Genomic DNA, 15,028 nt, shown 5'->3' on the forward strand with positions numbered 1-15,028 from the left:
AATGAGGTTGTATGATGGACGAGTGCATGGAGGGATTGGTCGACAAACGTGTTTATCCTGTCTTTGCCACTTCCTACTCCCTTGTAGGCCGTCGCTTGGATACTACCGTCGCTCTTTGCTGTCTCTACTCTCTACTTCTGGAGAGATTTGTGATCAATCAGAGTTTGATGCTTTCATTGAACAGTTGCTATCTCACTTTTTAATTTTAGGAGACTTTAGTGGACACATGCCCTCTGGAATGGTGCTGATATTGAAGAGATCACAACCTTTTTTAGTATTTATTATTTTACTTATTTTGTTGCAGTCTGCTATTGATCTTTCTATATGCTCCCTTCCACATTTCTCTCGTTTTTCATGGATGGTTAAAAGTGACTCATGATACAGTGATCATTTTCTTATCATTTTGACATATATTGACCATGGTCAATACCACCTGACCCATGTGCCTTGGTAAAAGCTGAAATAAACCGACTGGCCCTCTCATCACTGTCTTGGAACTTGATCCTGCCATCGATAGATTACTGTGTGGTAGCAGCGACTAACTATTGTCTGGAAAGCTACTCAATCTATTTCTAAGACCTTGGCACGTTTTTCATGATATTCTTATCCATAGTGGAGTCCTGTCTGCTAGATGATGTGAAAGACTCAAAAATGGGCCTGGGATACCACTCTTTTAAGCCACATTGCTTTCCAGCGGGCTCATACCTGTACATGTTAAGTTAAATGTAAAGGTCAAATCTTGGAATAAGTCCACAACTAGCATCTCTTTTCCCATCAGTATCAAAATCATATGAGATATGATTCGGAAGGTCAGTGGAAAGTATACTTCCCATCTCCTTTCCATCTTGCTTTCCAATGGTCAGGAAGTTGCTGATGTTCAGAGCAACGCCTACATTCTCATTGAGAGGTTTTCTCATGCATTTGGAACTTTTTCTATCTTCTTGATCATCAAGTCTCGGGCAGAACAATCACCTCTTCCCATTTGGTTTGGTCGTCTCTATGATTATAATCGTCCATTTACATTGTTGGAATTCAAGTTTACTCTTCATTGGTCAGACCTTATTATATTCACTATGAGATGCTTTGCCATATCTCTATTGCCTCTCATCTGGTTGTTTTTAACTGGATCTGGAAGAAGGATGTTTTTCCTGATACTTGACACCAGCCTATTGCCAGTCTTTTTTCTAAACTTGAAAAGGATCCCAAGATTCCTTCTAACTATCGTCCATTTGCTTTGACCAGCTGTCACCTTAGAGAGAATGAATAATGCTTGTCCCATCGACAGTACTCCACTGTGTACCACCTAATTCGTCTTCAAATGTCGACTAGAGAAGCTTTCCTCAAATGGAAACATCTTTTTTCCATGTTCTTTGACATTGAGAAGGTTTACAACAATACTTGGAGGGATCGCATTCAACTGGACCTCCACTTGTATGGGTTAGTGGCTCTTTATCAATTTTCATCCAGAAATGTATATTGGACAGGCGATCCCACGTCCATGTGGGCTCAACACTTTCCTTGTTTTCCGCAGGAACTACAAGTCTCCCAGGTCTATGCCTTGAGTGTCACATTTTTCAATATCAAGATTAATGATATTGCTACACAACTTCCTCCTATTGCTGCAAACAGGTTCGATGTAAAGGACATTCACATCTCTTGTCAGTTGCCGAACATGAAGTTTATTGAACATAATCTCCATACTGCCCTCAATCATTTGTTGACGTGGACCACAACAAAAGGTTTTACCTTTATCTTTCTCCAAAACCGTTTGCATGAACTTTTATCACCAACAGTAACTTTAAAACACAGGTCCCTGAGACAAACTTCTTGGGGTTTGTCTTTCATTCCTCACATCAAGCAGATACTTTTCAAGTGTATAAGGGAACTGCCCTGTGTTCCACCTATTGGGGACTGAATCTGTGCTCTTCTTCAGTCCACAATTTGTACACAAGAGTCCTACAAACTTGTTTCTTATCCCCACCACTTGCAACATTCTTGTCAGTATGACATTAAACTTCGATTCTTGCCAGAACATCCCAGTTAGACAATGCTCTTTTGGAACAGACAGTCTTCCATTCTTTCCTTTGACCTTTGTGTCCAGGCGCATCTGTCTTTGTTAATGTGTCACATTCCTGTCTCCATTGATTAGCTCATCTCTCCATGGTATTGCCATCCCTATATATAAAATTATTCTTTGAAGGTGGATATTTCCTGTTGGAATTACTGCCTTCTTTTTGCCGAATATTTATTGAACCATTCTTATATTCCCATTTATAAGAAAAATACAAATTCAGGTGACCCTGTGGGCTTTAACTTCTGTTTATGTCCATTTTTTCAGGATATCTGGATACGTCAATATCCAAAGGAACGTGCTTGCCGATACCATGGCTAGTTCCGTCTACTCTGGTGCCATCACAGCTATGCCTAAACCTAGACTACACCTTGGTCACACTTTCTAATTCATCATTTTCTTTTATCTAGGACTGGTCCAACATTATGTAGTCTTTGTGATACTCAAGTTACAAAGTTTTACTATCGTGCTCTTCTTATGACCGTGAGTGACAGTACCAATTTGGACATGTCTTTTCTACGGGTTTATTTCTAACGTCAGACAGTATCATGGAGATAGGGATATCATCCAACTTGATCGTGTTTTTAACTTTTTAAGAGCCATTGGCCTCTTAAATTATTTATATCTTTTATCTGAATATTCTTTTCTTTTAATTTGATTTTTTATGTTTTATAATAACTTTCACGTTTCTTAACTTTAGTTTTCGCTTCATACCTGTCAAAGTTATGATAGTTTTCAAGACAAACAAACTAAATCCTATTTACCATGTTACACAATATACCACTAAAACTACTGTTGTGTTGGTAGTGTTCATTTCAAACCAACTAAACCTTACTTTCTCGGTTAAAGACTGTACCAGTTAAAGTAATGTTATATTGATAGTGTTCATCACAGTCAAACAAAACCTTACTTTGCAGGTTAAACACTATACCAGTTAAACTAATGATATACTTATAGTTTTTGTAAACTAATGATATATTTATAGTGTTCGTCACAAACAAACAAAATCATAGTTTATTATGACGCACTATACCAGTTAACGCAATGTTATAGTGATAGTGCTATGACAAACAATCTAAATCTTACTTTCATATTATGCAATATACCAGATAAAGTAATGATATATTGATGTTGTTCGCCACAAACAAATAAAATCTTTCTTTTCAGGTCAAACACTATACCAGTTAAACTACTGTGATATTGCAGCTTTCGTCACAAACAAACTAAATCTTACTTCTAAGGTTAAACACTATTCCAGTCAAAGTAAAGTTATATTGATAATGTTCATCACAAACAAACTAAATCTTACTTCCAAGGTTAAACACTATTCCAGTCAAAGTAAAGTTATATTGATAATGTATATCACAAACAAACTAAATCTTACTTCCAAGGTTAAACACTATTCCAGTCAAAGTAATGTTATATTGATAATGTTCATCACAAACAAACTGAATCTTACTTCCAAGGTTAAACAATATTCCAGTCAAAGTAATGTTATATTGGTAATATTCATCACAAACAAACTGAATCTTACTTCCAAGGTTAAACACTATTCCAGTCAAAGTAATGTTATATTGATAATGTTCATCACAAACAAACCGAATCTTACTTCCAAGGTTAAACACTATTCCAGTCAAAGTAAAGTTATATTGATAATGTTCATCACAAACAAACCGAATCTTACTACTCAGGTTAAACACTATACCAGTTAAAGTAATGTTATATTGATAATGTTCATCACAAACAAACCAAATCTTACTTCCAAGGTTAAACACTATTCCAGTTAAAGTAATGTTATATTGATAATGTTCATCACAGACAAACTGAATCTTACTTCCAAGGTTAAACACTATACCAGTTAAAGTAATGTTATATTGATAATGTTCATCACAAACAAACCAAATCTTACTACTCAGGTTAAACACTATACCAGTTAAAGTAATGTTATATTGATAATGTTCATCACAAACAAACCAAATCTTACTTCCAAGGTTAAACACTATTCCAGTTAAAGTAATGTTATATTGATAATGTTCATCACAAACAAACTGAATCTTACTTCCAAGGTTAAACACTATACCAGTTAAAGTAATGTTATATTGATAATGTTCATCACAAACAAACTGAATCTTACTTCCAAGGTTAAACACTATACCAGTTAAAGTAATGTTATATTGATAGTGTTCATCACAAACAAACCAAATCTTACTACTCAGGTTAAACACTATACCAGTTAAAGTAATGTTATATTGATAGTGTTCATCACAAACAAACCAAATCTTACTACTCAGGTTAAACACTATACCAGTTAAAGTAAAGTTATATTGATAATGTTCATCACAAACAAACCAAATCTTACTACTCAGGTTAAACACTATACCAGTTAAAGTAATGTTATATTGATAGTGTTCATCACAAACAAACCAAATCTTACTACTCAGGTTAAACACTATACAGTTAAAGTAATGTTATATTGATAATGTTGATAACAAAATTCACTTGTACCAACCGTATCTGTTTTAACATTACATATTTCGTGTACAGGTATATAAAACCATGTCAAACCTGTTTCCAACACGGCCAATGGCTAAACTTTGCATTTTTTTTCTCTCTCACTGAACGAATACTCTTTTTGCGCATGCGTAGGAATATTTTCCACCTGAACGAATCTACAGAAAACAATCAGTGTAGTGCGTTGTCCTGTTTATTGTGCAACTGTTTTTATGATTGGAATATTCATCTTACAAGTGAGTTGTTAAGGTAAGTGTCTTGTTGGACAAAATATTGTTATGTTTGTAGTACTGTTTTACTTTTACAGAGTTCAATTTTGTCTTATTCAGGGAATTTTCACAAGCTATCGAAAATAGCATCGACATAAAATCAAGTTCACATGAGTAGTACTTTTTGTAATAGTTGTAACATATAACAACAACTGAAGATGAACATTCTATATAGTTAAAACACAAAACTGCACTGTAATTATACAGACATAATGACTTTACAGAACTGTACTGGACCAATATAGACATCACATCTCTACAGAACTGTACTGGGACTATACAGACACAATATCTGTACAGAACTGTACTGGGACTATACAGAAATAAAATATCTCTACAGAAATGTACTGGAACGTTTCAGACATAACATATCTATACAACTACAATATCTCAAGAGAACTGAACTGTTCAATACAATCAAAACGTTTTTTAGTGGACTGTTCCGGTTCCATGGAACTTCAACTTCTCTACAGAACTGTACTAGATCTATACAGCCACAACGTCTCTACAGCACTCTACTAGATCGACACAGCCATGCCTCTACGGAACTGTTCTAGAGCTATACAGCCACGTCTCTACAAAACTGTTCTATATCGACACAGCTACGTCTCTATAAAACTGTACTAGACCTATACAGCCACGTCTCTACAAAACTGTACTAAATCGACACAGCTACGTCTCTATAAAACTGTACTAAATCGACACAGCTACGTCTCTACAGAACTGTACTAGATCTATACAGCCACGTCTCTACAAAACTGTACTAGATCTATACAGCCACGTCTCTACAAAACTGTACTAGATCTATATAGGCACGTCTCTACAGAACTGTACCAGATCTATTTTGCCACGTCTCTACAAAACTGTACTAAATCGACACAGCTACGTCTCTACAGAACTGTACCAGATCTATACAGCCACGTCTCTACAGAACTGTACCAGATCTATACAGCCACGTCTCTACAAAACTGTACTAGATATATACAGCCACGTCTCTACAGAACTGTACTAGATCTATACAGCCACGTCTCTACAAAACTGTACTAGATCTATACAGCCACGTCTCTACAAAACTGTACTAGATCTATATAGGCACGTCTCTACAGAACTGTACCAGATCTATTTTGCCATGTCTCTACAAAACTGTACTATATCTATATAGACACGTCTCTACAGAACTCCACTAGATTGACACAGCCACGTCTCTACAGAACTGTACTATATCTTTTGTTTGTTTGTTTGTTTTGAATTTCTCGGAAAGCTACTCGAGGGCTGTCTGCGCTAGCCGTTCCTAATTTAGCAGTGTAAGACTAGAGGGAAGGCAGCTAGTCATTACCATCCACCGCCAACTCTTGGGCTACTATTTTACTAACGAATAGTGGGATTGACCGTCACATTATAACGCTTCCACGATTGGGAGGGCGAGCATGTTTGGGATTCGAACCCTCGACCCTCGGATTACGAGTCGAACGCCTTAACACGCTTGGCCATGCCAGGCCCTGTATTATATCTACATGCATATAGTCACAGCGTGTCAACAAACTTTACCAATTAAATATAGACAGCGTTTCTACGGGACAACAGCGGTTTCATACATTTATAACGTATCTAGAAGGCTGTACCGGTTATATATGGCTATGACATCTCTTCAGAACTGTACCGGTTCTATACAGCTGTAGCAACGCTTGATGATAGTTCCGGTTCTATGGAAGTAGCAATAACGGTAGACTTAATTGTTACAGCTGTAATGCAACAAGTATAAGAAATACAGTAGGTGACTTTAGAGTACTGGTTGTAATGTAGGGTTTTGATATAATAGAAACAACTGAAGCATGGTTATATGTATATTATTTGGATGACAGAAGTTTCTTTGTGCTACAGGGTTACAAGTTATTTAATAGGATAGAGTAGTAAAGAGAAGAGAAGTGATTTGATAAGTGAAACGTGAGTTACATGTTGTTGAAGTATTTAAGATAATAGCAAGAAGACTGAATACATTTAGATGTTTATTAGTGGATATGAAAATGTATTACTCACCATCAGATGGTACTGTTGAAATTAGTGAAAAACTTTACCATAAAATTAATATGTCAGCTATTAATGAACTCATAATTATTGGTAATTTTAATTTTAGACACATAAACTGGGAAATGCTAGAGTCAAACCGTGGGAGAGTAAGGTTTTTGAAACTGTTCAGGATGAATTTTTCCGCCAATTGGTCAAGGAATCTACTAGAAACAATACTATTTTAGATTTATTGTTAACTTCTAATATAGAAATAATGGAGAGGGTAGAAACCAAGTAACATCTGGGTGCAAATAATCGTTGTTTTATTAGGTTCGATCTTATGTTGCACGTGGAGATAAGGAATAATTATACTTTGGTTACAAATTTCAAAACATAAAATTAAAAAAAAAATCAAATAGTTTGGGCAACTGAAATATTTGGAGACATTGGTCGAATCTGGAAACAAATATATCAATTAAAAGAACATTAATAAATAAAATACAAGAGGGGATGGATAGGAGATTACAAGTCAGTAAAGAGTTCGAAGATTAATAAATAAAATACAAGAGGGGATGGATAGGAGATTACGAGTCAGTAAAGAGTTCGAAAATTAATAAATTAGATACAAGAGGGGATCGATAGGAGATTACGAGTCAGTAAAGTGTTCGAAGATTAATAAATTAGATACAAGAGGGGATGGATAGGAGATTACGAGTCAGTAAAGAGTTCGAAGATTAATAAATTAGATACAAGAGGGGATGGATAGGAGATTACGAGTCAGTAAAGAGTTCGAAGATTAATAAATTAGATACAAGAGGGGATGGATAGGAGATTACGAGTCAGTAAAGAGTTCGAAGATTAATAAATTAGATACAAGAGGGGATGGATAGGAGAATACGAGTCAGCAGAGAGTTCGAAAATTAATAAATAAGATACAAGAGTGGTTGGATAGGAGATTATGTAAAACTAGAGAGTTAGAAGATTAATAAATCAGATAAAAGAGGGGCTGGATAAAAGATTACGAGTCACTAGAGAGTTAGAAGATTAATAAATTAGATAGGAGAGGAGCATGATAGGAGATTATGAGTCAAAAGAGGATTAGATGATTAATAAATTAAAAGAGTGGATGGATTGGAGATTACGAGTCAGTAGAGAGTTCGAAGATTAATAAATTATGTACAAGAGGGGATGGATAGGAGATTACGAGTCAGTAAAGAGTTCGAAGATTAATAAATTAGATACAAGAGGGGATGGATAGGAGATTACGAGTCAGTAAAGAGTTCGAAGATAAATAAATTAGATACAAGAGGAGATGGATAGGAGAATACGAGTCAGCAGAGAGTTCGAAGATTAATAAATTCGATAGAAGAGTGGCTGGATAAAAGATTACGTGTCAGTAGAGAGTTCGAAGATTAATAAATTAGGTACAAGAGGGGATGGATAGGATATTACGAGTCAGTAGAGAGTTCGAAGATTAATAAATTAGACAGAAGAGAGAATGGATAGGAGATCATGTGTCAGTTGAGAGTTCGAATATTAATAAATTAGATAGAGGAGAGACTGGAATGGAGATTACAAGTCAGTAGAGAATTAGAAGAATTATAAATTCGATAGAAGTGTGGCTGGATAGGACATCACGTGTCAGTAGAGAGTTAGAAGAATTATAAATTCGATAGAAGTGTGGCTGGATAGGACATCACGTGTCAGTAGAGAGTTAGAAGATTAATAAAACTGATAGAACAGTGGCTGGATAGTAAATTATGTGTCAAGTAGTTTTGATGATTAGTAAAAGTAGAAACGTAGATGGATAGGAGATCATGAGTCAGTAGAGTTAGAAAATTAATAAATTCGACAGAAGCGTTGCTGGATAAGAGAATATGAGTCAGCTGAAAATTAGATGATTAATAAAGTAGAAGCGCGGATGAATAGGAGATTATGAGTCAGTAGAGAATTAGAAGGTTAATAAATTATATAGAAGAGTGGCTGGAATTGAAATTATGAGTCAGTAGACAGAAGATAAAAAGTTTGAAGAGTGGCTGAATAGGAAATTATAAGTCAGGAGAGAATTAGAAGATTAATAAATAAGATACAAGAGTGGTTGGATAGGAGATTATGTAAAACTAGAGAGTTAGAAGATTAATAAATCAGATAAAAGAGGGGCTGGATAAAAGATTACGAGTCACTAGAGAGTTAGAAGATTAATAAATTAGATAGGAGAGGAGCATGATAGGAGATTATGAGTCAAAAGAGGATTAGATGATTAATAAATTAAAAGAGTGGATGGATTGGAGATTACGAGTCAGTAGAGAGTTCGAAGATTAATAAATTATGTACAAGAGGGGATGGATAGGAGATTACGAGTCAGTAAAGAGTTCGAAGATTAATAAATTAGATACAAGAGGGGATGGATAGGAGATTACGAGTCAGTAAAGAGTTCGAAGATAAATAAATTAGATACAAGAGGAGATGGATAGGAGAATACGAGTCAGCAGAGAGTTCGAAGATTAATAAATTCGATAGAAGAGTGGCTGGATAAAAGATTACGTGTCAGTAGAGAGTTCGAAGATTAATAAATTAGGTACAAGAGGGGATGGATAGGATATTACGAGTCAGTAGAGAGTTCGAAGATTAATAAATTAGACAGAAGAGAGAATGGATAGGAGATCATGTGTCAGTTGAGAGTTCGAATATTAATAAATTAGATAGAGGAGAGACTGGAATGGAGATTACAAGTCAGTAGAGAATTAGAAGAATTATAAATTCGATAGAAGTGTGGCTGGATAGGACATCACGTGTCAGTAGAGAGTTAGAAGAATTATAAATTCGATAGAAGTGTGGCTGGATAGGACATCACGTGTCAGTAGAGAGTTAGAAGATTAATAAAACTGATAGAACAGTGGCTGGATAGTAAATTATGTGTCAGAAGTAGTTTTGATGATTAGTAAAGTAGAAACGTAGATGGATAGGAGATCATGAGTCAGTAGAGAGTTAGAAAATTAATAAATTCGACAGAAGCGTTGCTGGATAAGAGAATATGAGTCAGCTGAAAATTAGATGATTAATAAAGTAGAAGCGCGGATGAATAGGAGATTATGAGTCAGTAGAGAATTAGAAGGTTAATAAATTATATAGAAGAGTGGCTGGAATTGAAATTATGAGTCAGTAGACAGAAGATAAAAAGTTTGAAGAGTGGCTGAATAGGAAATTATAAGTCAGGAGAGAATTAGAAGATTAATAAATAAGATACAAGAGTGGTTGGATAGGAGATTATGTAAAACTAGAGAGTTAGAAGATTAATAAATCAGATAAAAGAGGGGCTGGATAAAAGATTACGAGTCACTAGAGAGTTAGAAGATTAATAAATTAGATAGGAGAGGAGCATGATAGGAGATTATGAGTCAAAAGAGGATTAGATGATTAATAAATTAAAAGAGTGGATGGATTGGAGATTACGAGTCAGTAGAGAGTTAGAAAATTAATAAATTAGCTAGAACAGAAACTGGGTAGGATATTACAAGTCAGTAGAGGATAAAAAGATTAAAAAATTTGATAGAAGAGCGGCTGGATAAAAGATTACGAGTCAGTAGAGGATTAGATGATTATTAAAGTAGAAGAGTGGCTGGATAGGAGATTATGAGTCGGTATAGAGTTAGAAAATTAATAAATTAAATAGAAGAGGGACTATATAGGAGATTTCAAGTCAGTAGAGGAATAGAAGTTTGATAAATATGACAAAATAGTTTCTTGATAGGATATTACGAATTACTATAGGATTAGGAGATTAATAAATTAGATAGAATAGGTACTGTATTGGAGATTATGAGTCAGTAGAGAATTAGAAGATCAATAAATTAGAAGTGGGTGAATAGGAGATAAGTCATTAGAGAGTTAGAAGATTAATAAATTCGATAGAAGTGTGGCTGGATAAGAGATTACGAGTCAGTAGAGGATTAGATGATTATTAAAGTAGAAGCGTGGATGGATAGGAGATAATGAGTCATTAGAGAGTTGGAAGATTAATAGATTCGATAGAAGTGTGGCTGGATAAGAGATTACGAGTCAGTAGAGGATTAGATGATTATTAAAGTAGAAGCGTGGATGGATAGGAGATAATGAGTCATTAGAGAGTTGGAAGATTAATAGATTCGATAGAAGTGTGGCTGGATAAGAGATTACGAGTCAGTAGAGGATTAGATGATTATTAAAAGCAAAAGCGTGGATGGATAGGAGATAATAGTCATTAGAGAGTTGAAAGATTAATAGATTCGATAGAAGTGTAGCTGGATGGATTAGTCAGTAGAGGATTAGATGATTATTAAAGTAGAAGCGTGGATGGATAGAATAATGAGTCATTAGAGAGTTGGAAGATTAATAGATTCGATAGAAGTGTGGCTGGATAAGAGATTACGAGTCAGTAGAGGATTAGATGATTATTAAAGTAGAAGCGTGGATGGATAGGAGATAATGAGTCATTAGAGAGTTGGAAGATTAATAAATTCGATAGAAGTGTGGTTGGATAAGAGATTACGAGTCAGTAGAGGATTAGATGATTATTAAAGTAGAAGCGTGGATGGATAGGAGATAATGAGTCAGTATAGAGTTAGAAATTTGGTAAATTAGAATGAAGAGAGGCTATATAGGAGATTTCAAGTCAGTAGAGGATTCTAAGATTAATAAATTTGACAAAAGTGTGGCTGAACAGGAAATTACGAGTCAGTAGTGGATTAGAAGGTTAATAAATTAGATAGAAGAGTAGCTGGAATGGAAATTATGAGCTAGTAGAGAATTAGAAGATTAATAAATTAGATTCAAGAGTGGCTGGGTAGGAGATTATGTGACACTAAAGAGTTAGAAGATTAATAAATTAGAAGAGGTGCTAGATAGGACATTACGAGTTAGTAGAGAATTAGAAGATTAATAAACTAGATAGAAGAGGGGCTAGATAAGAGATTATGAGTAAATAAAGGATTAGATGATTAATAAATTAGAAACATGGATGGATTGAAGATTATGAGTCAGTAGAGAGTTAGAAAATTAATAAATTAGAAACATGGATGGGCAGGAGATGACGAGTCAGTAGAGAATTAGAAGATTAATAAATATGATAGAAGAGGGCTCGTTAAGAGAAAACGAGTCAGTAGAGAATTAGAAGATTAATAAATATGATAGAAGAGGGCTCGTTAAGAGAAAACGAGTCAGGAGAGAATTAGGAGATTAATAAATATGATAGAAGAGTGACTGTACAGGTGATTACGAGTCAGTAGAGGATTAGATGATTAATAAATTAGAAAGAAGAGTGACTGTATAGGTGATTATTAGTCAGTAGAGAGATTAGATGATTAATAAATTAGATAGAAGAGTGACTGTATAGGAGATTATTAGTCAGTAGAGAGTTAGAAATTTAATAAATTAGATAGAGAAGATTACGAGTTGGTAGAGTATTAGAAGATTAATAAATTAGATAGAAGAGTGGGTTGCTAGGAAATTATGATCTGATTTACAAAATCATATAGTGAGTTGGGAATTAAATTGGTTTCTAATTGTAAAGAATATATAAGAAACTGAAGGTAAATCGTCGCATCTGGAATTGTAAATATACTTTTGATGAAAATAACCCTAATAGTGCTATTAAAGAAAAGGACCTATGTGTTATGATGAGTCTCTAAAGCCATCCAAACGGTGTGCTGTTCGTAACTGTAGGGTAAACAGAATCTTAAATTGTATCTTCAGGAATATTGAATGCAAGGCTAAATAGGTTATAATTTAAGTGTGCAGGCCAATGGTTAAGCCATATTTGGAATATTGTGTCTTGCCTTTAGCTTCGTATCTAAGAAAGGACATTAAATTCCTGGAAAGAGTTCAGACTTACTAGAATGATACTTGGGATTGGGGATAGTCATAGGAGGAGGGATTGAGATCTCTCCAATTGTTTTCTCTTGAAGAAGGAAGAGGGGATCTGATTGATGTGTTTAAGATTGTGAAGGGATTTAAAAATATTGATACATTATCTGTTTTCATATTTAACAGTGAGAACAGTAGGACTAGAGAACACAAATGCAAATGTTGACAGAACAGGAATAATGTTCATGAGTCGTCTTGTGGGGGCAGTAAATGTGAGTTCATGAAAAAGCTTCATTTGTATGTGAATAATAAGAACTGGCTTTGAGATTGTTTTTAAATTTTATTTATTGATAGAGTTTTGTTTAAGTCATTTAGAGGGCGGGACGGTCGAGATGGACAAATAGGTCCCATGTTTTCCAAAACATTATGTTATTAGAACTACATTTTGACATTGATTGGTATTTGTAGGTAGTTTGAAGCCATCAAAAACAGATGACCTTTGGTAAATGTATGGAACAGTATTTTTCAATGCAAAATATTCATACGCACAGATAATAAAGATGTGTTTAGATCTTCGATTTATACTTTCCATTGTACCTTATAACATTCGTTAAGAAATGTGGATCTATTTACAAGAACTGTACAATTTTCTTTTTAAATTTTATCTACTTGTACACAAAATATTGAAATAAATAGATTACAATAATTACATATTTTTACATTATATAAGAAATGTTCTCGGAGTTTCATAGTGACATAGGTTCTTTTTACTAAGGCCTGGTGGTTACAATCTGTGGGTCGTGAGTTCGAATATTATCACCGAATATGCTCGCCCTTTCAGCTGTAGGGGTTTTATTATGTACAGTTAATCCTACTCTTCTTCGATAAACAATTGACTGTGGGGTACGTTCAGTAGCTGCTTGTCATTGCTAAGTTTATAACGGCTAATGTTGATAGCCTTCAGCAGCTTTGTGCGAAATTCAAACCAAAACTTGAAAACATACGAAAAAACTTTCATACCAAATTATCTGAAAACATCTTTTGACGTCAGGGTAACAATTTTGAACAAAGTTTATTTATTGATATTTAATTACTCTCCCATTGCTTGGTTTGGTTAGTTTTGTATTACGCGCAAAGCTACACGAGGGCTATCTGTGCTAGCCGTCCCTAATTTTGCAGTGTAAGGCAGCTAGTCATCACCACCCACCGCCAACTCTTGGGCTACTCTTTTATCAACGAATAGTGGGATTGCCGTCACATTATAACGCCCCCACTGCTGAAAGGGCAAACATGTTTGGCGCGACTGGGATGCGAACCCGCGACCCTCAGATTACGAGTCGCACGCCTTAATCCACCTGGGCCAACATTTTTATATAGTACTGTGTTATTAGTTTTGCTTGTTTTCAAACTCATTATATTACAAAAGATGACCCATTACAACATACTGATTAAAATATGTTATTGTTTCCAGTAAAGCACAAAGCTACACAAGGAGCTATATGTGGTTTGCCCACCACGGGTATTGAAACCCAAATTCTTGCGTTGTACGTCCCGGAGATATACCGTTGTGCAACTGGAGGGCTATTACATACGTTTAGTCAGGCATTTTGATAAATAAAGTCTGAAAAGAATGTTTGTTCTGTTTGGGAATTTCGCACAAAGTTACTCGAGGACTATCTGCGCTAGCCGTCCCTAATTTAGCAGTGTAAGACTAGAGGGAAGGCAGCTAGTCATCACCACCCACCGCCAACTCTTGGGCTACTCTTTTACAACGAATAGTGGGATTGACCGTTACATTATACACCCCCACGGCTGGGAGGGCGAGCATGTTTAGCGCGACGCGGGCGCGAACCCGCGACCCTCGGATTACGAGTCGCACGCCTTACGTGCTTGGCCATGCCAGGACCCTGAAACGAATGTACAAACATACTTATCATATTAAAAAGTCGTTTAGTAATAATATTCTTGTTTTTAGAATAACAACTGCACTGCTTCTAGTATTATAAATTAAAATCTATGTTTTCATTGTCTTTGTCAATTGAAAAGTGTGTTTCTTTACCATCAGTTTACAAAATCATTTTAATAACGTATTTGTCCTTCATGTTTTCAACCAAGGGTAAGCTGTAATTAATGTATAATTAGATACTTATTTAAATGCTCGTATCAAGTTTCTACATATTTGGACTGATTCCAATATGTATGTTATACCGATGCTAAAATGTGAACAGCTGATGATTTAGTTTTTTAATTTGTATGTTTTTGATACATTTATTATGGACTGGTTGCTATAATTTCTTTTTTTCAGAATGTCTAGTCCATAATGGAGGTA

The 15,028-nt window shown here is 35.1% G+C and overlaps 1 protein-coding gene across 1 annotated transcript in view; it reads left to right on the forward strand.

Annotated features, from left to right (window-relative positions):
• Positions 1 to 4,715: 4,715 nt before the first annotated feature.
• LOC143245433 (sodium- and chloride-dependent GABA transporter 1-like) overlaps positions 4,716 to 15,028 on the forward strand; it is a 220,192-nt gene continuing 209,879 nt past the window's right edge. Inside the window, exon 1 of the mRNA XM_076491783.1 lies at positions 4,716 to 4,831. The gene's annotated coding sequence lies outside the window, so the exon portion shown is untranslated. The remainder of the gene's footprint in view (positions 4,832 to 15,028) is intronic.

The sequence above is a fragment of the Tachypleus tridentatus genome, chromosome 2 (assembly GCF_004210375.1).
Source record: "Tachypleus tridentatus isolate NWPU-2018 chromosome 2, ASM421037v1, whole genome shotgun sequence".
Lineage (NCBI taxonomy): Eukaryota > Metazoa > Arthropoda > Merostomata > Xiphosura > Limulidae > Tachypleus > Tachypleus tridentatus.